The following is a 25960-nucleotide window of genomic DNA, read 5'->3' as shown; positions in this document are numbered from 1 at the left end:
CAAACTGAGAGACTCATCACCTTTGATGATTCTACAGTGAGAAATAAAGGACTAAGCAACAAAGCTATGGAGCTCGTCCCTCTTGAGACCCAAATAACAGTTCATCCTGATACACATGTCTACAACGAAGTAACAAGTGATTAACTGGTTCCAGCGAATTCAACAAATCCTGATGCAATTCCAACCACTGACAGAACTGCCTCTGGCTATTTCATTAACTTTGATACGTTTTCTGAGGATCCCAGCGAACCTGAAACGACGCCAGCACAAAGAACTTTCAAAGAACATGCACCAGACTTTTTTCATCTCCTGAAAAAGACTTATCTAGTTTCACCATGGATTGAACTATGGATTGTTTTGGGACTATTCTTCTTTCTACTTTGGTTAGATCTGGTAACAACTCTGTGTATGCTGATAAATGGAAGATATATTCAAATGGACATACAGAGTAGGTCGCACACTGCTCGTCATACTAGCAAATAGCCCCATAGGACTCTGGATAATGTAGTGGCAGCGGTGAGTACGCCTGTGCCACGAGTGTAAAAAATAATGCCATCCCTGGACACGTGTTTCGAGGTAATTGCCTCTCGTCAGCAGGGAGCAGGTAGGTGTGTGGGGTGCCAAGTAGACTGCCAAAATATTAAAGGTAAAATACCTCTTACGGTGCGCAGGTGCGGTACCAAGGCTCGTCAGCCCAAAGCGCTCAAGGGAGCTTAAATACAAATACAGAGTAGGTCGCACACTGCTCGTCATACTAGCAAATAGCCCCATAGGACTCTGGATAATGTAGTGGCAGCGGTGAGTACGCCTGTGCCACGAGTGTAAAAAATAATGCCATCCCTGGACACGTGTTTCGAGGTAATTGCCTCTCGTCAGCAGGGAGCAGGTAGGTGTGTGGGGTGCCAAGTAGACTGCCAAAATATTAAAGGTAAAATACCTCTTACGGCGCGCAGGTGCGGTACCAAGGCTCGTCAGCCCAAAGCGCTCAAGGGAGCTTAAATACAAATACAGAGTAGGTCGCACACTGCTCGTCATACTAGCAAATAGCCCCATAGGACTCTGGATAATGTAGTGGCAGTCTACTTGGCACCCCACACACCTACCTGCTCCCTGCTGACGAGAGGCAATTACCTCGAAACACGTGTCCAGGGATGGCATTATTTTTTACACTCGTGGCACAGGCGTACTCACCGCTACCACTACATTATCCAGAGTCCTATGGGGCTATTTGCTAGTATGACGAGCGGTGTGCGACCTACTCTGTATTTGTATTTAAGCTCCCTTGAGCGCTTTGGGGGCTGACGAGCCTTGGTACCGCACCTGCGCGCCATAAGAGGTATTTTACCTTTAATATTTTGGCAGTCTACTTGGCACCCCACACACCTACCTGCTCCCTGCTGACGAGAGGCAATTACCTCGAAACACGTGTCCAGGGATGGCATTATTTTTTACACTCGTGGCACAGGCGTACTCACCGCTGCCACTACATTATCCAGAGTCCTATGGGGCTATTTGCTAGTATGACGAGCAGTGTGCGACCTACTCTGTATTTGTATTTCAGCTCCCTTGAGCGCTTTGGGCTGACGAGCCTTGGTACCGCACCTGCGCGCCGTAAGAGGTATTTTACCTTTAATATTTTGGCAGTCTACTTGGCACCCCACACACCTACCTGCTCCCTGCTGACGAGAGGCAATTACCTCGAAACACGTGTCCAGGGATGGCATTATTTTTTACACTCGTGGCACAGGCGTACTCACCGCTGCCACTACATTATCCAGAGTCCTATGGGGCTATTTGCTAGTATGACGAGCAGTGTGCGACCTACTCTGTATTTGTATTTAAGCTCCCTTGAGTGCTTTGGGCTGACGAGCCTTGGTACCGCACCTGCGCGCCGTAAGAGGTATTTTACCTTTAATATTTTGGCAGTCTACTTGGCACCCCACACACCTACCTGCTCCCTGCTGACGAGAGGCAATTACCTCGAAACACGTGTCCAGGGATGGCATTATTTTTTACACGTGTGGCATAGGCATACTCACCGCTGCCACTACATTATCCAGAGTCCTATGGGGCTATTTTCTAGTATGACGAGCAGTGTGCGACCTACTCTGTATTTGTATTCAAATGGACACAGCAAGTAAAAGAGTGAACTTGCTTCTCGAGCTACACAAATCATCCCATCGTGAAGCAAGAGACTTGTCAGCAGTGAACATCACAGCCGTCCCTATACCAGATGGTATAGTTTGGGACAAAACTGAATATGACATTTTTGCCCCGTCGGAACATTTGAAGATTCCACACTTATTTAAAATTTCACTAAATGACTTTATTACCTCTAGTACCTTTTCTGATGATTGGGACTTCAAGACTGTTAATAACATGATGTCTGATCTAGAAATGTCTGCAGTATTCACAAATTATGAATATTTAGAGGGTTCATCAGACTATGAACAAATGTATTGTTATAACCACTATGGTCATGATTTCTTGCATAAAAGTGCAACACCTAGAAATGTATTTAGGTATAACCAATGGGAACATTGTCCTACACCTGCAGAGGGTAGCTCAAAAAATTTTGCAAATAAATTTCCATATTTTTCGGGGTTCAACTTCCCAAATCCAGAATCGCTTTATTTTAAGAATGTGAACAAGACAGGAACGAAAAATATGTTAAACAATACGAAAAAGATTTATTCTGCAGCCTTTATTGCCCAACTGTCTAGACAGGGTTTCGACTTTTGGAAAGACAACATTGAGACAAAATCTGTCTGGGGTACAAAAGATTGGCAAGTGCAGGGGGTAGAAGCTTTGTTTAGAGCCTGTATCATCCCTGAGCAAATTATGTTTTTGAATGACACAGTAAAACAAACATCTTGCCTTGGATTAACCAAGATCAAAGACATGAACACACCGACCATACCTATACCTGCAAGTAATAGCACTACATGGGGGAGGTCGGCGTACATACAATTTTGCATCACAACAGATCAGATCCAGAATGGAAAAAATGGTTGCTCTGGCCCACAGACACAAACAACTGTCAAGATCGATTCCTGAACAAAACACAGGGTTCCACTATCAATAGGCCAGATCCACGCTATGTTCAAAGACAGCATCCAGGGGTAGTAACAACATACAGGGCCATATGTAGGTACCTAAATACCGGTCGGTAACGGACGGAAATTGGTAAATTTCCTGTTACCGACCGGTATTTAGACAATTAAGATGTAGGAGGCTGGATTTAAGGATTCGGTAATTTACCGATTCGTTATTTTAAGGAATCGGTAAAATACCGAAACGGTAAATTACTGAATCCTTAAATCCTATGTAGTGAGCACTCAAGCGAGTGCATTTTTGTTTTAAGGATTCATTATTTACCACCAACTACAGGTTGGTGGTAAATACCGAATACCTTTAAAAAAAAATTGTGTGCTTTTCTAGAAATGCCATGTGGCAGACATACATGCCCTTAGGGCATGTATGTGCGCCACATGTGCACACATGCATGATTCAGGGGTGCGACAGGGTGTCAATGTGACACCCTGCCACCCTTGAATATGCTCCCCCTATTACCGATTCGGTATTTACCGAATCGGTAATAGTGAATGGCTTCCCATTCATTCCTATGGGCCTCCAGGCCCATAGGAATGACTAGGAAGGTATTCCTTATTACCGATTCGGTAAATACCGAATCGGTAATAGCGAATATTACCGAATCGGTAAAATTTACTGATTTTTTACCTACATTCTATTTACCGATTCTTAAATACCGAATCGGTAAAATTCGGTATTTAGGAATCGGTAAATAGAAATTACCTACATATGGCCCACAGTGTAGGGAAACTTTGTCTTGATTGGCAACAGAAAGCTACACTGCAGGATGTAAAACAACCCTTATCTTTACTTAAAGAAGGCGCAGACCTTAGGGAATTCTTGCTAGGACCAAGAAAACCGCGTCAAAAACGTTTCATATATGCCGGTATCTACGCTGCTTATAATGAAATATGGACGATTACCCAAGCGGAGACTGCAGAACGAATACGAGAAATTGATCGTATTAATTTAGAGAAATCTCTCTCTGTAGTAGACAATGGGTTAGCGACTCTGGCGTCCTGGATATATTCATTGGACAGCATTGTGTCTTCTGCCATAGACATCATGGAACAAGACTTGGTCATGCTGCAACATGGTCAGTCTCAATTACGTTCTATAATGCTATTAGGCTGGACGCTCCAAAACTTGCGTTCAGGCTATGTGCCTTGGCGTTTAATCAACTCTACGTCACTGTTTTCAGAATTCAATCTCACTGATAAACAGATCAGACTGGCACAAAGGGGAGCAGACTATACGGTGCTGAGCATTGAAAAACTGGAAAAATTACCATTCACGGTGGCAGAAAAACCAGCTACTGAGTGGATCATACATGGTAAAATTACTCTGCCTGTTACAACTTTCCATTTTCAATATTGCCTAAAACATATACCAGCAGGCAAATATGAAAGGTTAGGTAAAGAATACATCAAGACATCTTGAGATTTACCTTACACACATAGATGTTGGAGTGGGGGGCGTGAAGTGTTTCTTAGCGGTACAAACTGTGAAAACGCACTAAGCGGTTCGCTCTTTTGTCAGAGTATTAATTTACAAGGGGCCTGCGATGGTTCCACTACGAACTTATCCTGTCACCTGCAAGGCTCACCAACTGCAGTGATTAATCCAATTTTTGGACTACTTTCAAATGGAAGTTACCTCATGCTGAATGATCACAGCTGCTTTGGCATGTTGCCAGGTATCCCATATCTGGTAACGGTTACATCCAGGGTCACTTGCTGTATGCAAGTCTTGTTTCCACAAATACAGACAGTCAGGGAGTCACCTCTATGGCCTTCACTGAACATCTCTTCTATACGAATTGATACTCTAAGCAGAATGAAAGCCATTCTTTTACAAAAACTGTGCCACTGACCTCAGCCAAAGAGACCTATGATCTACAAGTTGCAAGGACTTCTGCCGAGATACATGCCCTTTTGAATACAAACTGCCCTATACATTTCTCAGAAATGTTGGAACGTATCTTAAACATGTCTGATACGTTCAGGACTGTTAGCACCTTTTCAAGCAGTCCTCGGAATAATTCCCAACTTCGTGCACTCTGTGTTTGGCGGACTACCACTACTTTTTGGACTTGTTGCAGGGATCCTATTTTTGCTCCTACTGCTCCGATATGGCAAGCCAAATCACCAGCGTCACTCCAAGCACCACGAGAATTAAATACCACATGGTTTCTGTAATTCAGACCAATCTGGCAAGATTGCATCTTGCCTGTTCTACGCTGCCTGCTTTGCGGGGAAGAATGCGTGCTAGACATCTGTCTAACACTCCCATCAGTCATGCCTACGGATATCGATACTCCGCTGGACCCGGTAACGGCCCATGCTGTGTGTTGTCCCCAGCGGCTACCAATCCTGATGATGCCATTCATTGAGATCTCACAGACGCAAATTGCTACTGCAGAGGTACGAGAGGAAAAAACAGGCACGCAGGTAACATCCGATACAAACATTGCTGATGCGACCAATGCTGACGGTGATGCTTCTCATCTATATGCGGTTAGTCTTCTAAACGAGCTAATCCAACTTTCACCTACAACGGTAGACGACTTTTTGTCTACAGGGTTAGAAGATTTCATGTTTTCTCCATTCCCATACACTGCCTTTGGATTCAGCACACAGTGTACCGGGAAGACTCTGAATTTGACCTTCATTTTTCAAAACAAAGACTAATCTTGGACCATTTTCCTTTGATTGAAATTTTTTTTCTTTTTTTTTTTCTCCCAAATTTGAGTTTTTCTTTTTATGGCACAGTAATCTGCTTATAGTAGAACTATTCATAGAGAACAGAATTCTTTGATACACTTTTAGAAATAATATGTCACCTTGTCAATACCAATTGATTTATGTAACTTGACATGAAATGGTTTTGGCCTTTTTTCTTCTGTATTTACAAGCCATTTCATAATGTGCATATATAATGTGTATGTTCATTCATTCAGCATTCAATGTGAATATATGCTTGGAATGATACACTGCTTTAATATATACAGCACCAGTGCATGTTTATGCATAGCGACAGTTTTATGCATTTTTACAATGTATTTTTAGACGTGTTCTTAGCCGTCCATATGTAGATATTTTTTAGATATGTTGAGCATGTTTAGAATTTAGTAATGTCGTTCATACGAAAGTGGAGTGGGTGTTGTGTGACGATTTAGATACCGTATATAGGTTTCCCGATTTATGTCCTTATATAGGCACAATTCGCATTGCCCATATTTAGACATAGAAATCCAACCCTTATTTAGGCATTATCCATGCTAACCAAATACAGGCATAGCCACCTACATCCGTTCATCTGTGTCACAACGAGTTCTTGGAAAACCAGACTTAAGCCTTTAGGACTTCCCCTTGCTTGGATATTGATTTCACCAAGAACTCATTTATTATGCATGAACATCTATTCCTTAGGGGTTCATTCATGACGTTCTTCTGCCCGACTTTTACGTCAATACTGACATTCCTAAACACCTTCAAGGTATAAATACACCTTCACTTACCATGGCAAACCACGGTTCGGCTACCTACTTGCACGGCGCGGCTCGCGACGGCAAGTTCAGAAGGAAGTCAAGTCCCCGCCTGACGCACTGACCAGACGCTGTCTTCCTCCTCGAAGAGAATCCAGCTCCAGTGTTTCTGACTCCCCTTGCAGGGTGTTAGAGATCGAGACTCGGAAAGAGATTCCAACCTCACTCATTCTAAGGTATGGAGCGGACTAGAACCTAGAGGGACTTTTGGCAAATCTTGGCAACTATAGCTAAACTAGACTATAGACAAACAGCACCTACTTCTTACCTCGTACTACACTTAGGTTAGGTACACTGGGGTAGAATTGGCTAGAAGCATCAGATGAGTATTAACATTTTGGCCTGTGTTATTTATGTATGTATTTTTATGTATATCTGTCATAGCTGTAAACCATGCTATTGCAGTGTTAGTTTATCTTACTGCTAACGCTGTACATATTTTACTTCGCATTCTGTCTTACGATTGTATTGAATTGAATTGAATTGAAGAAGCTGTTATATAGCGCATGGCTACTCGAAAGCATCCCAGCGCTCAACAAGGGTAGCCCAAGGAAAATAGGAAAGCCGTTAACTAGACCAGAAAACACGACTTAAGTCCTCGGAAAGAGCCAGGTTTTCAACTTCTGCCGAAACACAAGCAGACAAGGCTCCTGGCGAAGCATCAGAGGAAGGGAGTTCCAAAGTTTGGAGGCGTTTAGTGAAAAAAGACGCCCACCCGAACGGGATCTCTTAATTCGAGGGATCACTACCAAGTTCTGATCATTGGATTGAGGATTTAGAGGGGATTTGTGAGGAATGACCAAATTTTCCAAGATGGGAGGACCTTTCCCGTGGAGGAGTTTATGTGCCATACACAAAGATTTAAAGAAAACCCGCTCTTTCACCGGAAGCCAGTGAAAAGATTTCAGGGCGGGTTTAGCTGATGTGCAGTGATTGACGCCCATTAGAAGTCTTGCCGCCGCGTTCTGAAGGGGAACAACCTTTACAACGCAACTTTTACAACGCACTACCATTACAACGCATTTTTTACAACGCATAATCCATTACAACGCATGATATTACAACGCATGACACTACAATGCATTTTTAAAAACTACCTTTACAACGCATTCCATTACAACGCATACTACCATTACAACGCATACCATTACAACGCATAATATTACACTATACTATCCAACACTTACCCTACTGATGCACCCCCTGGAGTTAAAATAGTAATTTTTACCCCTATACTATCCAACACTTACCCTACTGATGCACCCCCTGGAGTTAGAATAGTAATTTTTACCCCTATACTATCCAACACTTACCCTACTGATGCACCCCCTGGAGTTAGAATAGTAAGTTTTTACCCCTATACTATCCAACACTTACCCTACTGATGCACCCCCTGGAGTTAGAATAGTAATTTTTACCCCTATACTATCCAACACTTACCCTACTGATGCACCCCCTGGAGTTAGAATAGTAATTTTTACCCCTATACTATCCAACACTTACCCTACTGATGCACCCCCTGGAGTTAGAATAGTAATTTTTACCCCTATACTATCCAACACTTACCCTACTGATGCACCCCCTGGAGTTAGAATAGTAATTTTTACCCCTATACTATCCAACACTTACCCTACTGATGCACCCCCTGGAGTTAGAATAGTAATTTTTACCCCTATACTATCCAACACTTACCCTACTGATGCACCCCCTGGAGTTAGAATAGTAATGTTTACCCCTATACTATCCAACACTTTCCCTACTGATGCACCCCCTGGAGTTAGAATAGTAATTTTTACCCCTATACTATCCAACACTTACCCTACTGTTGCACCCCCTGGAGTTGGAATAGTAATTTTTACCCCTATACTATCCAACACTTTCCCTACTGTTGCACCCCCTGGAGTTAGAATAGTAATTTTTACCCCTACACTATCCAACACTTACCCTACTGTTGCACCCCCTGGAGTTAGAATAGTAATTTTTACCCCTACACTATCCAACACTTACCCTACTGTTGCACCCCCTGGAGTTAGAATAGTAATTTTTACCCCTACACTATCCAACACTTACCCAACTGTTGCACCCCCTGGAGTTAGAATAGTAATTTTTACCCCTATACTATCTAATACTTACCTTAAATGCAATTTAATATTATGCGTTGTAATGGTATGCGTTGTAAAGGTAGTATGCGTTGTAATGGTAGTGCGTTGTAAAGGTATTTTTTAAAAATGCGTTGTAGTGTCATGCGTTGTAATGTCATGCGTTGTAATGGATTATGCGTTGTAAAAAATGCGTTGTAAGTGCATGCGTTGTAATAGTGTGCGTTGTAACGTCATACATCCCGTTCTGAACGACTTGAAGCCATTTGGTCGTGGAGGCTGGTACTCCCAAATACAAAGCGTTCGCATAATCTATCCTGGAGAGGATCAGAGATTGTATTAGGATTTTTCTGGCCCTTTCCGGCAGTTGTGGGAGGATTTTTCGCAAGGTTTTTAGAATCCCAAAACAGGTGGCAGCAACCTTCCTAACCTGAGTTCTAAAAGTTAGCTCCGTATCGAGCCAGAGCCCAAGGCTTTTCATTTCTGGATTAGAGATAGGGCCCGGCCCCATACACAAAGGCCAGAAGGTCGCGTTGTCAAAGCTGGCCTGCCGTCCCAGCAACAGCAGCTCTGTTTTCCCGCCATTCAGTTTAAGGTGGGATTGATCCATCCAACATGCCACAGCTTCTAAACAGTTACGTAACTGTAGCGGAGACTGTCTGAACTGATTCAGGGAGAACACCAGCTGAGTGTCATCGGCGTAACTCACAAGCTGGACCCCAAAGTGGACCACTATCTCCGCGAAAGGGGCCATATACACATTGAACAATGTGGGGCTGAGGGACGACCCCTGCGGAACCCCACATTGTAACGGGACCGGACCAGAGCAATGATCATCTTCAAAGACCCTAAAAAATCTGTCCTCAAGGAAGGATTCCAGCCACTCAAGAGCCTTGCCCGTGATTCCCATATTGCTGAGGCGGGAAACCAGAATGTGATGGTTAACTGTGTCGAAGGCGGCACTGAGGTCCAGGGGGATAATGGCTGCGCTGCCACCATCATCCAGAATCCTCCTGGCATCCTCCACCACCCTCAACAAGGCAGTTTCTGTTCCCTGTCCTTTCCTGAACCCAGTTTGTGATGGATGCAGCAAATTATTAGTTTCCAAAAAGGAAGCCAATTGTGAATTGACGAATTTCTCAGTCAGTTTACTAATGCCCGGTAATAGAGAAATAGGACGGTAGTTGGAAAAGTCCCCTGGATCCAAACTGGGTTTCTTAAGCAAGGCCCTAACCATTGTAATCTTCCATTCTCTAGGCACAATAGCTGAGTTTAAAGATGCATTCACCATATTCACAATTGGTTTGCTGACGGTGGAAAGGGCTGCATTTAAAATGCTCATCGGAGCAGGATCACACGGGGAGCCACTCTTGATGGTGTTCAGCAAAGTAGGCAAAAGATCCTCCCTAAGAGGAGAGAAGGAGGAGAGCCTGGGGTGATCCGATAGATTCTGACTAACAGGTGGCATTTGAGAGGCGATTGAAGATAGTGGAGGAAGCGTATCAATGATCTTTTTAATCTTGGTGCAGAAGAAAGTCGCCAGTTCTTCACATCGACTGCCTGCTTCGTCCGAGACAGGCCGTGGGTCAGGAACTTTAGTCAGCAATTTCACAATTCTAAATATCTCCCTGGGAGCATTAGCAGAGGACTCGATTTTACTGGCAAAGAAAGCAGATTTGGTATTAATCAGGGCGGTCTTGTATTTCTTTAGAACCGCTCTGTATCTGCTTTTTTTTTCCCCATTAAAATTTCTCCTCCATTGCCTCTCTTCCCTTGTAGCAGTTCATATCTCTTGCACGAGAAATAAGACTGTTCAATAAACCCTTTTTATTGAAACGCCCGTCTATCTATTTCTGTGTAACTCTGTAGAAACTAAGCATGCACGATTGACTGAGTGAAACTGTTATCTATTGTTTCCACGATTCTGACATTGTTCCGATTCTTAGGGAAACAAAGTTGTCATGTTTATGCAGTTGTCAGAAACAAATCCCTTCTTGTTTATTCGAGAAGTTTCTAGTGACCTCTGAGTTAGCTGGCACACACAAGTAATTAAGTTTAATGTACTCGATAGAGACATACTGACCTTAGTCCTATGTCAAAACTATAGTGTATATTATACCAATGCGCAGAGCCTATCAGGGATATAGGAACTACACTAAAAAAGCCTCCCCGGGCCCGCAGGACCTCGTTCGGGCACCCTGCCACTCAGCAAGACCGAGGGCGGAGCCTGGGGTGGTGAGGCTGCCCTCCCGGGGCCCCAGGACCCAGCCGGGCAGGGGGAGGCTCCTCGGGCCCGCCGGACCCCATCCAGGGCAGCCTGCCACGCGGCAGGCCCGGGGCGGGCCCTGGGCTGGGGCAGCATCCTGGCCCGTCCAGCGACCGGCTGAGGACCGCTAGGCCGAGAGGGGTCCCAGAGTACCCTGTCCATAGTAATCGGGAGGAAGGCTACCCCCCTTTCTGGTAACCTGTGTGCACTGTGAGACTGAGGGGACCCTAGGAGTGGACGTGCCCGACCTCCTCGAGCCGTGGCTGGGATCGAGGAGGCAAATGAGCCCTCATCGGGACTTCCAGGGTGGCCCGGCCATCTGGTCGCCACATTGGAAAGCATTGTGCGTGACCAGATGGCCGAGGGGAAAGGTGCGACCAGATGGCCAGGACCAAAAGGACTCCCATCTACCCGCCCGAGTCATAACGGTAGGGCTCCCGCCTACCCACACAGGGCTCGGGGGCTCCGCTTCCCAGGGGCTCGGGGACCCTGGCTGGGCCTCAGACATGGGGAGGATCACTGGAGCTCTCTGGCCCAGACTCCCGGGGGAGGACTGCCTAGGACCCATGGAGCCCATCCCGGGCACTTTGCAATGCCGTGGGCCGGAGGAGGGAGCCCCCGGACAGAGGGGAGGTATTGTCCGGGCATAGCCCATCTGGTCCCCGGCAGAGAACCGCCAGCCCGGGAGGGGTGTTCTGGCATACCCTGCCCCTAGTAATCTGGAGGAAAGCTACCCCTCTTTCTGGGAACCCGTGCGCATCGCGAGACCCAGGGGACCCTAGGCCCAGACGAGCCCGACCTCCTGGAGCCCTCGCTGGGATCGGGCAGACAAGTGAGCCCCCATCGGGACTTCCAGGGCAGCCCAGCCATCTGGTATCCCCATTGGAAAGCATTGCGTGCGACCAGATGACCGAGGGGAAAGGTGCGACCAGATTGCTGGGACCGAAAGGACTCCCATCTGCTCGCCCCGCTTCACGGGGGCTCGGGGACCCCGACTGGGCCTTAGGCATGGTGAGGACCACTGGAGCTCTCGGGCCCGGATGCCTGGGGGAAGACTGCCTGGGACCCATGGAGCCCGTACCGGGCACTTTGCCATGCCTTGGGCTGGAGGACGGAGCCCCCGGACGGAGGGGAGGTGTTGTCCGGGCATAGCCCATCTGGTCCCCGACAAAGAGACGACAGCCCAGGTACCCTGATATGTGGGGCGAGGCATGCCCGGGCCCGACAGACACCTGTCCCGGGTCCACGTGGGATGGGGGGTGCACGCACCCCGGGGCCCGCCGGACAGAGCTCAGGCTCCAGGCCTGGGCCCAGCTTCTGAACCCTAGCCAGGCCAGGGAAAGCCTCCCCGGGCCCCGGTGGACCCCCTGTCCCCAACACCCCGAACCTCGGCTGGAACCAAGGAGGGTTAAGCGCAGGCCACATCCTCTCCCCGACGGCCTGCCTGGGGAGCCCATTTTTCTCAACTAGTAAGCCCCCACATAGTGGGGCCTTACAGAACTCTGGGGAAGGACAAAAGTTGGAGTTAGCCCGGCCATCCAGCCCGCAGGGCCATCTGGTCACCCGGCCCGCAGGGCCATCTGGTCACCCAGCCTACAGGGCCATCTGGTCTCCCAGCCCGCAGGGCCATCTGGTCACACAGCCAGGCGACCAGATGGCCCGGGACGACCCAGTCCCCAGGGCCCTGGGAGGGTGCCGTACCCATTCGCCATTGCAGTCTGGCGACGGCGAGGGTGGCCAGGCGTTCCAAGGCAGCTGCTTGGGAGGCTCCTTCCCTGGGGCTGCTCCTCGCCTCCCTGCCCGACTTGCGCGGGAGCAGTGGGAAGGGGAGGCCCGGCCGGCCCAGGCCATCTGGTCACCCTGCCGACCCACGAGGGATGGTGGCCTCCCGTCCCCGCACCCCGGTGGGGCAGGGACGGGAGGGTGAGGCCCTCGTGCCGGAAAGCACGTGGTGGAGGTGGCCTCCCGCCGGCCCATGTTACCCCATCCGCGTCCGTCCTGCCGTCCCGACAGCAGAGGGACCCACCCCTGGTTGTGGTGGAGGAGGGCTTCCGCGGGCGCCCACGCAGAGAGAGCCCTATTGGCTCCTCAGCCAAGCACATACGCCAAATGTCTGAACCTGCAGTTCCTCTCGTACTGAGCAGGATTACTATTGCAACAACACATCAGTTGGGTAAAACTAACCTGTCTCATGACGATCTAAACCCAGCTCACAATCCCTATTAGTGAGTGAACAATCCAATGCTTGGTGAATTCTGCTTCACAATGATAGGAAGAGCCGACATTGAAGGATCAAAAAGCGACGTCGCCATGAACGCTTGGCCGCCACAAGCCAGTTGACCCTGTGGTAACTTTTCTGACACCTGCTTGAAACCCAAAAAGTCAGAGGGATCCTGAGGCCCCGCTTTCACGGTCTGTATTCATACTGAAAATTGAGATCAAGCAAGCTTTTGCCCTTCTGCTTCGCGGGAGGTTTCTGTCTTCCCTGAGCTCGCCTTAGGACACCTGCATTATCGTTTGACAGGTGTACTACCCCAGTCAAACTCCCCGCCTGCCACTGTCCCTGGAGCGGGTCATGTCCGTTGGGCACCGGGTGCTTGGAGCCAGAAGCGAGAGTCCCACGGGGTTCACCCCCCGCCTCACCAGGTAAGTGAAAAAATGATAAGAGTAGTGGTATTTCACCGGTGGCCCGAGGGCCTTCCACTTATCCTACACCTCTCATGTCTCTTCACAGTGCCAGACTAGAGTCACGGTCAACTGGATCATCGTTCCCCGCTGCTTCTTTCAAGCCCGTTCCCTTGGCTGTGGTTTCGCTAGATAGTAGGTAGGGACAGTGGGAATCTCGTTCATCCATTCATGCGCATCACTAATTAGATGACGAGGCATTCTGGGTTATTATGCTGCCCATCAGCGTCAAATCGGTTTTGCTTCCAACAATACAACATTTGTTCGCTCCGGAGTACAGCCACACTTTAAGCTGTCCTCACTGGAACTGGGGTCACGTATAGGCCAGAGATAGTACACCCTGCAGTACTATTCCAACAATATAAAATTGTCTATGAACAGTCCTGTTTAGCAGGACATCAATAAGCAATGCAATATGTAGTGACTATGTGCATGTAGTTATTTGAGACCTATTTTTATTCAAGACGTTTCAATAGTCATGATGTACACATTTGTATCTAAATCATTATAATATAAGCACACAACTATAAAAAATACACATCTATAAATTGCACATCTAGTTTGAAAATACATCTCTATAAAAATTCACATCTATAAAATCCACATCTATACTAATTTTTGTGTCAACTATTAACTATTATGTGACTGTTGAACGACATGTAAATATTAGTGAATCAACATTTTAGGCTAATACGTTTTTATAAAAGTGACATGTGTGCTGTACAATAGTGTACATCTCAGTGTTTGGCTTGAAATTTAATTGTCCATGAATACTTGGCACATTTTTAGAGTGTCCATTAAAGTAGTCAGGCAAACATTCTTCTTGAATGGGAACGACATTTGCAGACCAAGATCAGCCAGAGCAACATCATTACATTGAGGCCAAATACCCCGACATCCGACAATAAAGCCATGAAATTTTACAGTTTTACAGTTGGTAAGATCTTTGATTTGCTGTGATAGATCCTGATAGTATTTAACTTTACTCTCATACGCTAATTCAAAGGAATTCTGTGAGTTTTCATAACGAATTGAAACATCAACCACTACAGCAGTACCATTTTTGGTGAACACTACATCTGGTTTTCTTAGTTCACCTTGACTATTTTTGACATGAGGTTCCCTGTATGTCATCCACCCACACCTTTTTGCTCTATCAATTAGCAATTCCAACTCTTTGTTATGCCTTTTTATCCTTATGTCCTTGGTTTTAGGACATGCACCTGAAATATGTGAAATTGTTTCGCACACATCTTTGCAGTATCTACAAGTAGCAATTGTACGATTTCTTCCCCTGGTGATGGTTTCTCTAGTATACAGGACATTCGCTCTCAACATCAGCGCAGCTATGTATTGATTTTCTTTTATTTTATTATGTTTGCTGATCCCAAAATTTGAGGTTGGATTACTTGCTAAGTATTTTATACCATCACCTTGGACAGGGAGATTTGCCCATTTCTCAAATTCCTCTTTCCTCCAATCATATGTTGCTACCAAATTCAATTCATGACAGAAATCTACTGTCTAAAATGTTGAGTTTGTGTGTTTTGATGAGGCTATCAATTTTTTCATTGATTACTTCTCCTGCATACATGAATGAATGAGCTATGTACAGATCTGGAGCTTCCCTGAGATACAATAAGTTATTAACTTTGTTCAGACCAATTGTCGTACATAACTTTGGTATACTGAGGCCCACAAAGGATCTTTTCGAATACAGGAGACCATCACATGTGTATGCAGGTAGGTGTAGAAAATGTTTGACATACTTTCTAATTGTTTGATCCAGAATGTTTAAAGTTTTAGCTTCTGTTCCTGTCATTTCCAGTTTAAATGACAGTTTAGGGATCAAATATTGACACAATATTTCTATTTTCTGTGTGGGCTTAAGTGGTAGATTATCGAGTTTTTGAGCCCAGTCAACAAGAACCTCATTAATTTTGTTGTTGCTTGAATGGCCGGTGTGTGGATCAAAGTTCAGTCCGAGGTATCTCTCACTTTCTCCTGGATGAATGTTTTCAATGTTTTGTTTTTCAAATTGCCATGGTTTACAGTTGTTAATCAGGATCTTATCTTTATGGTGACTTATAATAAAATCCATGTGTTTTTTTCACATTCAGTTTTAATCCTGTTGTTTTACTGAATTTTTCAATGATTTTCAGATTTGTACTCATTCCTTCCCAGGGGTTGCTGAGTACTGCGATGTCATCGGCAAAGGCCAGAGCGGTGATTTGCTTAAGGAGATCCTTGGAGCCGAATGTGAAGCCCTTACTGTCTTTCTGAAGATCACAGATCAGAGGATCCATGGCAATATTAAACAGCAGTGGGGATAAAGAGTCACCTTGCTTAACTCCTGACTTCATTGTTATTTCTGGAGTTGCTTCATTGTTTTTTCCCTTGAAAAATGTTGTTGAGTTAGTGTATAAGTCTTTTATTATGTCTCTGATGCATGATGGAACTCTGTGTCTTTCAAGACTCTGTAGAATATGACCATGACTGACAGAGTCAAAAGCTTTTGAGATACCTACGAACACCACTGCCAACGAGCTTCTGTTCTTTTGTGCCCCTTTTATAATGTTTTGCAGAAGAGTCAGATTTTCGAGACAACCTCTCACCTTCATGAGGCCTTTTTGTCTCGTATTTATTTCAATGAAAAATGTGAGTCTTTTAGTTAATATTTTCGTGAACAACTTCATGAATGCCGTACCAATGGTAATTGGACGCCAATTACTTATCTTTTTGAGTTCGCTAATCGGTACATTCTTAGGTATTAGTATTGACCGGTTCTTTTTAATACTGTCTGGTACTCTTCTCATCGATAACCAAGACGATAATATTCTGGGCAGCAGTCTTGGTTGCCTGCTATGCACTTTATATAAGTCATTCAGACCAATATTATCAGGCCCCACTGCTTTCTTTAAATCTGATTCATCGAAGGCTTTAGTTATTTCGAGCAGTGTAATTTCTTTACACAGACTTCCAATTTCCCATTCATCTGGTATCCGGTCAATTGGGATGAATTTGGGATTTTTCTTGTTTTCTTTTTCCATTATGTCTTTATAGTATTGGAAGATTTCATCAGCACTGATTTGGCAGGTGGCATCTTCTGCCCATCAGTGATTATCCTGGCAATTTTCTTTTTGAAACATTGCCTGGTATTCTTTGTAGCTGCCCTTTGCTTTTGCATAGTTTTTCTTGTGTGTCTGATTGAGCCTTCCATTTTTCTTATCTTTCTTTGGTATCTTGTTTTGTACAGAGGCAGTCTGTTGCTCATCTTGAGCAGAGTTCATAGGTTCATTATTGGGTTCGCTCGTTGGTTCAGTCTGATTTGCTGGTACAGGACTTATATCATTGGTGTTTTCTGATATATAAGTCCCTATCTCATCCATCAGATCCATAGCAGCATCGTGATGCTGGATGTTTTTGGTGTACTTCTCGATTTCTGTGATTCTATCATTCAGTTCATCAAAGTTTTTATTTTTGGCGCTCGTTTCCGATTGATAAAGTCTCTGCGCCTTTCTGTTGTTACTTCTACTGCAATCTCTGGTTCATCGCAGGAGTCATTCTCAGAGATATTGGATGCTTACAGTACATCCTTTGCCGATTTTTTGCTCTTATCTCTTCTATCTCTTCTTTTTTTCTGCAATTTGTTTACTATTTTTATTGTCAAAATGCGGAACCATCAGCGCATTAATGTTTCTTTTGTTCTCATACTCGAATTCTGCTAATAGCAGTATTTCTTCCTGTGACCATAGTTTTGATGGTTTGCTGCTTGCTAGAGCTGCTAGTCTAGCCTCATTTTGCGCTCTTGGATGCGCGTGCCGAGCATGTTGTGGAACTCCAATCTTTGTTCCAAATCTGAGGTAATAGAAGCTGCACAGGAATGGCAACTCTCCTTTTTGAGGTCTTCCTTTACATTTTGTATAATGGCATGCAATATTGTGGTATTCGGCTTCTTTGTCACATTTTGAACAATACGTTTTGAGATAGAAGCCTTTATGCTTGTTGGAGACATGTTTTCTCAATTCTTTGAAAGTCCCCAATATGTCTCCACACAAGTCACATTTATACTTTTCGTTTGGGTATTTCCAATATGTGACTTTTTTTGTGTAGTCACTTTTCTTTGTTATCAATTCTTTGCTGATCTCGTATACATCAGGTAGATTTTCAAAATTGGTTGTACCAATGTCATTCTTGGCTGAGAAGGCCACAAATTCGATGGTTTCGCTGAGGTCTACTGTTGTGTCTTCTGCTTCGGAGGGTGAACTAAGGCTTATACCATGACCCGAATCGTTGTTGCTTGTTGTATTGTTTGAAGCGCGTGCTGGTTTGTCAAATTCGGTGAGGAGGTTAATGATTTCTTGAAAAGACAGCACCTCCTTACGCCATCTTAATGAGGTTTTTATTCTCCAGGAACTACCCCATCTGGAAATGTGTGCTTTTGCTTCGCCACTTCTCACTATCACGCTCGCTGCCATGATAGAACCTTGATTAGCCTGTCTCTATAGACTTCTCTACGCAGAGTCTAGTACTATAGAGGCAGTTACCGGCGGGACCACTTGGAGGTAAAAGCCACTACAACTGAGAATAGGTTAAGAGAGTCATAGTTACTCCACCTGTTTGCCCGCGCTTCATTGAATTTCTTCACTTTGACATTCAGAGCACTGGGCAGAAATCACAGAATGTCAACACCCGCCTTGGGCCTTCGCGATGCTTTGTTTCAATTAAACTGTTGGATTCCCCTTGTCCGCACCAGTTCTAAGTCAGCTGCTAGGCGCCGGCCGAGGAAGAACGCCGGCCCCGGGCCCCCGGGGAGGGGGCACGGGGAGAGGCGACCACCGAAGCTGGGGCAATACACAGGAAGAGCCTGGCTCGCGTCCAGTGTTGCCGCTGCCCCAGATGGAGGCGCCTTGTCCAGCTGCGGTATGCGCCCAGCCCCGCTTCGCGCCCCAGCCCGACCGACCCAGCCCTTAAAGCCAATTCTTATCCCGAAGTTACGGATCTGACTTGCCGACTTCCCTTACCTACATTGTTCCAACATGCCAGAGGCTGTTCACCTTGGAGATCTGCTGCGGATATGGGTACGGCCCGGCGCGAGATTTACACCATCTCCCCCGGATTTTCAAGGACCAGCGAGAGCCCATCAGACGCCGCCGGAACCACGGCACTTTCCAAGGCTTGGGCCCCTCTCTCGGGGCAAACCCATTCCAGGGCGCCCTGCCCTTCACAAAGAAAAGAGAACTCTCCCCGGGGCTCCCGCCGGCTTCTCCGGGAACGTTTGCGTTACCGCACTGGACGCTGCGAGGGCGCCTGTCTCCGCTACTCCCGGTTCGGGGATCTGAACCGGACTACCTTTTGATCGGCCAAGGGCAATGGAGGCCATTACCCGTCCCTCCCGAACAGCCCTCGCCCATCTCTTAGGACCGACTGACCCATGTTCAACTGCTGTTCACATGGAAGCCTTCTCCACTTCAGCCTTTAAAGTTCTCATTTGAATATTTGCTACTACCACCAAGATCTGCACCTGCGGTAGTTCCACCTGGGCCCTCACCCCGGGCATCCATGCGCACCGCAGCGGCCCTCCTACTTGTCGCAGCTTAGCCCCCGCGGCTCTCAACGCCGGCGATGGCCGGGTATGGGCCCGATGCTCCAGCGCCATTCATTTTCAGGGCTAGTTGATTCGGCAGGTGAGTTGTTACACACTCCTTAGCGGATTCAGACTTCCATGGCCACCGTCCTGCTGTCTATATCAAGCAACACCTTTTCTGGGGTCTGATGAGCGTCTGATTGGGTGCCTTAACCCGGCGTTCAGTTCATCCCGCAGCACCAGTTCTGCTTACCAAAAGTGGCCCACTAGGCACTCGCATTCCATGCCCGGCTCCACACCAGCGAGCCGGGCTTCTTACCCATTTAAAGTTTGAGAATAGGTTGAGATCGTTTCGGCCCCAAGACCTCTAACCATTCGCTTTACCAGATAAAACTGGGGGCTCCGAGCGCCAGCTATCCTGAGGGAAACTTCGGAGGGAACCAGCTACTAGATGGTTCGATTAGTCTTTCGCCGCTATACCCAGGTTGGACGACCGATTTGCACGTCAGGACCGCCACGGACCTCCACCAGAGGTTCCTCTGGCTTCGGCCTGCCCAGGCATAGTTCACCATCTTTCGGGTCCTATCACGCAAGCCCATGCACCACCTCCCCAACGGAGCGAGCGAGATGGGCTGGTGGTGCGCCCGCCGCTGGAAGCGCGGCAGGATCCCACCTCAGCGGGTCGCCATGTCTGATCTGAGGTCGTAGTCGGAAGAAAATGCCGGAGCATTAAGGGGGAGCCGGGGAAGGCCAGCCCCCTGCCGAAGCAGGGGCCTGACGTCCCGGCAATGCACGCCCTTTTTCCCGGATCGGGTCTGGAGGGGTTTCGCCTTCACCGGGAAGCCGGCCAAGGTGCATGCACGCGGGCAGCCAGTGGGACACCACAGACAGCCACACACGGCACGTAGTCAGGCGCCCCGGGACAGGCCCAGGGCGGACCCGTTGCCAGACCCCTTCTCGGGGCTAGGCGCGCCAGCGGTGTACCTCCACGACAGGACCCTGTGAGGGACCCTGCCACGGGCGATCGGGGGTCTGACCTTGTGAGGGGACGCAGGTAAGCGGAGCTAACCCTGCGACGGCCCCAGCTGCGTCCCGGGGAAGCCCAGGGGTGATTGACGATCGAGTGACCCTCAGACAGGCGTAGCCCCAGGAGGAACCCAGGGCCGCAAGGTGCGTTCGAAGTGTCGATAACCAATGTGTCCTGCAATTCACACTAATTGTCGCAGCTAGCTGCGTTCTTCATCGACGCGTGAGCCGAGTGATCCACCGCCAAAAGTCACAGGCAACTTTTTGAAAACATTCGCCTACCTACAGGTGCAGGAGAGGCGGGAGGGAGGTGACGCCGTCTGTCTGTCCGCCGCCTGCACGGCGAGACGGCCTGGGGGCTCCGTTCAAGGCTTCCCCTCTGGGAGTCAGACTGCACCATTAGGAGCAAAAAAAGATTACTAGGTGCTCGGCTCGGGAGTCCCCCCTCACCTACCCACGGGCGAGGGAGAGGGCTCCCGGAGCAACGGGAGCAGGCAGCCTCGCAGCCACCAGTCCCTCCCGGAGTAACCGGGAGGGACCATGTGAGTCTTCAAACCCCTCTGCCCGGCCGCATGGGACCAGGTTGAACCGGATACCTGGCAACGAGGGAGGGTCGCTCCACCTGCACGTCAGCCATCCGACGCCGGGCAGCCCTGAGCCTTTCTTTCAGCCCACCCCACCCTTGCCCTCGGCGGAGGCACCGAAAGAGAAGAGCCAGGCAGCTCCCCATCCCACACGCCTCCCACCGAGAGGAGCCGGGGTCCCATCGCAGGCCCTCGGCCCCTTCTCTTCCAGGCCCACCCTGCCTCACAAGAAGGGCCACTCTTCGGTCGCCTGGATCCCGGTGGAGCCGGGATGTGGGCACCAGAGAGCCCAGCCAGCTGCAGGGCCTTTTGAGGGGGTGTTACCAGCCCGATGATGCACTGCCATTTGGTTCCCCCCACCGTGGGGGTCATGCCGGGTGAGCTTGGGTTCCATCTCTGGAGGGCCTACCACTGTGCCCGTCCCAGAGATGGACAGAGGCCGCCCCCTGTCCCCGGTCCCTTGCGTGTCAATTGGGTCCTCCCCGGTGGAAGAGGCCTGCCAAAGGCCCGGTCCTCACCCAAGCACCCCATGCGGCCATGGACCGCTCCGCTGGCCGGGGCGCACCAGGGCAGGGAAGGGCCAGGCCCTGTGCCTATGGTGTGTGCTTGCAGGAGGCAGCCAAGGGCTTCGGGCTGGCGCCGTCGGTTGCTCGGGCTGCTCCACCGTTAATGATCCTTCCGCAGGTTCACCTAAGGAAATTTTTTTACAACTTTTACTTCCTCTTGATAGTCAAGTTTGATCGTCTTCTCGGCGCTCCGCCAGGGCCATTGCCGACCCCGGCGGGCTGATCCGAGGACCTCACTAAACCATTGTGAGAAGTTGGCCTGGCATATGCTGGTCACTAGTTATAGTGGCCATCTTGCACCAGTCCAATTCGACTCTTATGGTAGATAGGTTTAAGACAACCTTTTAAAGAAAGCTATCCTAGTGGTAGCTGTGGAGAGCAGCCTTCAGGCTAAGTCTCAGAGGAATGTAAAGCAGCTTGTTTTACCTTATAATCTCTTGAATTACCAAATGAAAGGGCACCACACAGGTATATATATATCAAATATATATGTATTTATTACTAGACACACTCTACTAATCTCTTTATGAGATTAGAAACCAGGTACACATTCAAATGTCAATGTTTCACAATAAATTAAGTACAAATATGGCTGGATCCCTAGTGGCGTACCAGACCATATACTAAGAAAGTGGTATAAGGATGTCGACTTGCAAAATGACAAGGCCTAGGGCCTGGGGAATCGCTGGGGCTTCACTACTGCAGTGTTAGCAGGTAAGTAACAGACCCACGGGAGACGCGTGCAGTGTGTGAACACAGCAGCGTGTTCCCTGTTGGTTAGAATGGAGCAAGTCACGATTTGATTTTTAAAGTTCTAGGGTACTTCGAGGAAGTCTACAAGCAAGCCACTTACAAGGTAAGTACTTCGAGGGCCAACACACACTAGGGCACCGGAGTGCACGAGTTACCTCACCCAGGGAAGCCGGGTGCATAGGTGTCTTTTGGTGTCGGGTCGCGTCGCTGTTTTCTATGGAGACCAAAGAAGACTTGCTGCTTGCGTCGACTGAAGAAGTGTCCGGTGGAATCTGAAGGTGGATTCACGATGCTGAAGACCTGAAAATTGAAGGGACAGTGTTCAAGGTCACTTGCCAGTGACCGGTGGCCAGCAAGATGGATGACCACAGATGTCGCGTCGATTCAGGTCGTCGATGGTGTTTTGACTCTTCACTCACGAAGTCCAGGAGGGATCAACGATGACTAGAAGCTGGATTTGGAGTGTCCCACAACGTCTGCAGCTGATGGCGTTATTGGCAACCAGATTGGAGCCAACAAGCCTTGGCAGCTGCAAGTCTTGTGTAGACTGAAGAAAGTCGATGGTGCAGACCAGCAAGGTCTGAGGGACTCACCCAGCGAGGGTGAGTGAGGGCAGGCCTGGAGCAACCAGGGAAGCCCTTTTAGTCAATGAGGAAGTCTTCAGGGGACCCACTAGCTAATGGGCAAGTGATTGCAAAGACGCCTCCTCAGGAAATGCTTCACAGGAGCCCACGGTCACTCGGGATGGGGTAGGCCGCTGATTTTTGCTGCAAGACCTGCTGGAGGCTTGGGCCACAAATGATCCAAAGCACAAGTTCGCAGAACGTTGTTAAGGGATTGCACTTGACAATAGTGCACGGTCCCTGGGTATTGCTGTTCCTCGTCACTCGTGGGGTCCACTTGCCACAGCTTTGCTGGGGACTCACAATGGCCATCGAGAAGTCAGGAAATCTACTTCCAGGGCAGCAGGGACTTCGAACTCCGGTGGGAGCAGCAAAGTTTGCAACCATTGAATAAGGTTTTTGGCGCCTGCCACGCAGGGGAGTCACTCCTTGACTCCAAGGGAGATTCTTCTGTCTTCCAAAGGTAGTGGAACATCGAAGGGCCAGGATTCTTCTTTGTAGAGCATCGTCCAGGGTTATCTGAATTGCACTGGCAATGCTTGCTATCTTATAGTGAAGATAGGGGAGGGACTAGCTCTATGCCCACTCCTCTAGGAGGGTAAGGGTAGGGGGTGGTTACACCCACTTCCCTTTGTCCAGTTTCGCACCAGAGCAGGGACAGTTAGCCCCTGAACTGGTTTGAGCTGGCATATGCACAGAGGAGCCTACTGCTCCCCCAGTGCAGGACTTCACAGCACTCTAGGAGTGCCCCCACCCAGCCCCAATACACTACATCCTGTCTGGAAGGTGGTGACACCTCCCTGTGACAGGATGCCTTTTGTTGGGCTCCCTCCACTGCGAGTTTCAGTCAGCATCAGGAGGGCAGCTCAGTGTCTGTGCTGGTGGCATCCATTTTGTGATGCCAGGGCTCTTTCAGATTTCTGTCGTTTAGTACAGTGGGTACATGTCATCCCCTCTAGAAGGGTGGGATCATATTCCCACACCAGTTACTGGTAGGCCTGTGAAGTACCAATGCCCTAGGTATCTAAGGTACCATATACTAGGGGCTCATACGGTACCACAGTATCCAATCACTAGTGCATCCAATATGCACACCAAGTTCTTTAGAGAGAACAGAGAGACTGGGGCCCTGATTTACCAGGGACCCAGCCAGACTAGGCCAGAAATCAGTGTATACATCAGAAAAAAAAGTGGGGGCAACATAAGTGCAGATCCTACTCTCTTACAACCATCCAATCTGTAGTAGCGACGGGCGGTGTGTACAAAGGGCAGGGACTTAATCAACGCGAGCTTCTGACCCCCAGTTACTGGGAATTCCTCGTTCATGAGAAATAGTTGCAATCCCCAATCCCTATCACGAACGGGGTTCAGCGGGTTACCCGCACCTGTCGGCAAAGGGTAGACACACGCTGATCCATTCAGTGTAGTGCGCGTGCAGCCCCGGACATCTAAGGGCATCACAGACCTGTTATTGCTCGATCTCGAGTGCCACTTGTCCCTCTAAAAAGTTGGCCGCTGGCCGCTGGGGTCGCGTAACTAGTTAGCATGGAGGAGTCTCGTTCGTTATCGGAATTAACCAGACAAATCGCTCCACCAACTAAGAACGGCCATGCACCACCACCCACAGAATCGAGAAAGAGCTATCAATCTGTCAATCCTTTCTGTCTCCGGGCCGGGTGACGTTTCCCGTGTTGAGTCAAATTAAGCTGCAGGCTCCACTCCTGGCGGTGTCCTTCCGTCAATTTCCTTTAAGTTTCAGCTTTGCAACCATACTCCTCCCGGAACCCAAAGACTTTGGTGTCCCAGAAGCTGCTCGGCGGGTCATGGAGATAACGCCGCCGTATCGCTAGTCGGCATTGTTTATGGTCGGAACTACGACGGTATCTGATCGTCTTTGAACCTCAGACTTTTGTTCTTGATTAATGAAAACATTCTTGGCAAATGCTTTCGCTTTGGTTTGTCTTGCGCCGGTCAAAGAATTTCACCTCTAGCGGCACAATACGAATGCCCCCGGCCTTCCCTCTTAATCATGGCCCCAGTTCCAAAAACCAGCAGGGCTGGGGGGCTTCGCTTCCCGGGGGCTTGGGGATCCCGGCTAGGCATCAGGCACCGCTGGAGCTCTCGGGCTCGGACACCTGGGGGAGGACTGCCCGGGACCCATGGAGCCCGTCCCGGGCACTTTGCCACACCGTGGGCCGGAAGAGGGAGCCCTCGGACGGAGGGGAGGTGTTGTCCGGGATAGCCCATCTGGTCCCTGGCAGAGAACTGCCAGCCCGGGAGGGGTGTTCTTGCATACCCTGCCCCTAGTAATCCGGAGGAAAGCTACCCCTCTTTCTGGGAACCCGAGCGCACCGCGAGACTCAGGGGACCCTAGGCCCGGACAAGCCCGACCTCCTGGAGCCCTGGCTGGGATCGGGCAGGCAAATGAGCCCTCATCGGGACTTCCAGGGCGGCCCGGCCATCTGGTCGCCCCATTGGAAAGCATTGTGCGTGACCCGATGGCCGAGGGGAAAGGTGCGACCAGATGGCCTGGACCGAAAGGACTCCCATCTGCCCACCCCGAGTCTTCGCGGTTGGGCTCCTGCCTGCCCTTGGGGGGCTTGGAGACCCCAAACTGGGCCTCAGGACAGGGGCTGCGAATGGGGGTCCCCTGCCCAGGCACCCTGACATGCGGGGGAGGCCCGCCCAGGGCCGACGGACCCCCGTCCCAGGACCACGTGGGAGCAGCAGGAAGGAGCCCGGTCCCCTGGGCCCTGACGGAATTGGCCCCTCAGTCGTTCGGAACTGTGTATGCCATTCAGTCGGAAACAAGGGCTACGAATCGGACTCGGGAAGCCTGTATCCGATTCATTCGGAGCCCTTCCGACCGACATCGGAATCGACCAATTCCGGTCTCGTTCGGAAAGCATCCCGACCGAATCGGTCAGACTCCCTTCCGACCGACATCGGAATCGACCCCTCAGTATTAAATTGAAATTGGTGCTGGACACTAAACTTCATTAATTTACTATTCCCTCTCCAAACAGTATAAAATTGGGGTAGGTGCTGTACACTAAATTTAATTATTTTACTGTTCCCACTCCAGTCATTATTACATTGGGGTAGGTGTCGGACATTAAACTTAATAAATG

General features: G+C 48.7%; 1 non-coding gene and 3 pseudogenes across 1 annotated transcript; all 4 read right to left on the bottom strand.

The window, feature by feature from the left end:
- Positions 1 to 13027: 13027 nt before the first annotated feature.
- LOC146798249 (28S ribosomal RNA) lies at positions 13028 to 13789 on the bottom strand (annotated as a pseudogene; the record flags this gene model as incomplete).
- A 4941-nt stretch (positions 13790 to 18730) lies between these two features.
- LOC146798248 (28S ribosomal RNA) lies at positions 18731 to 19914 on the bottom strand (annotated as a pseudogene).
- A 487-nt stretch (positions 19915 to 20401) lies between these two features.
- On the bottom strand, positions 20402 to 20555 carry LOC146798247 (5.8S ribosomal RNA). The gene has a single exon (XR_014969446.1). It is a non-coding gene; the product is annotated as a 5.8S ribosomal RNA (ribosomal RNA).
- Positions 20556 to 24087: 3532 nt separating this feature from the next.
- LOC146798246 (18S ribosomal RNA) lies at positions 24088 to 24607 on the bottom strand (annotated as a pseudogene; the record flags this gene model as incomplete).
- Between the last annotated feature and the right edge of the window lie 1353 nt (positions 24608 to 25960).

This window comes from Triturus cristatus, chromosome 9 (assembly GCF_964204655.1).
Source record: "Triturus cristatus chromosome 9, aTriCri1.1, whole genome shotgun sequence".
NCBI lineage: Eukaryota > Metazoa > Chordata > Amphibia > Caudata > Salamandridae > Triturus > Triturus cristatus.
The sequence above is the reverse complement of the archived record's forward strand: the minus strand, read 5'-3'. Positions and strand labels throughout refer to the sequence as shown.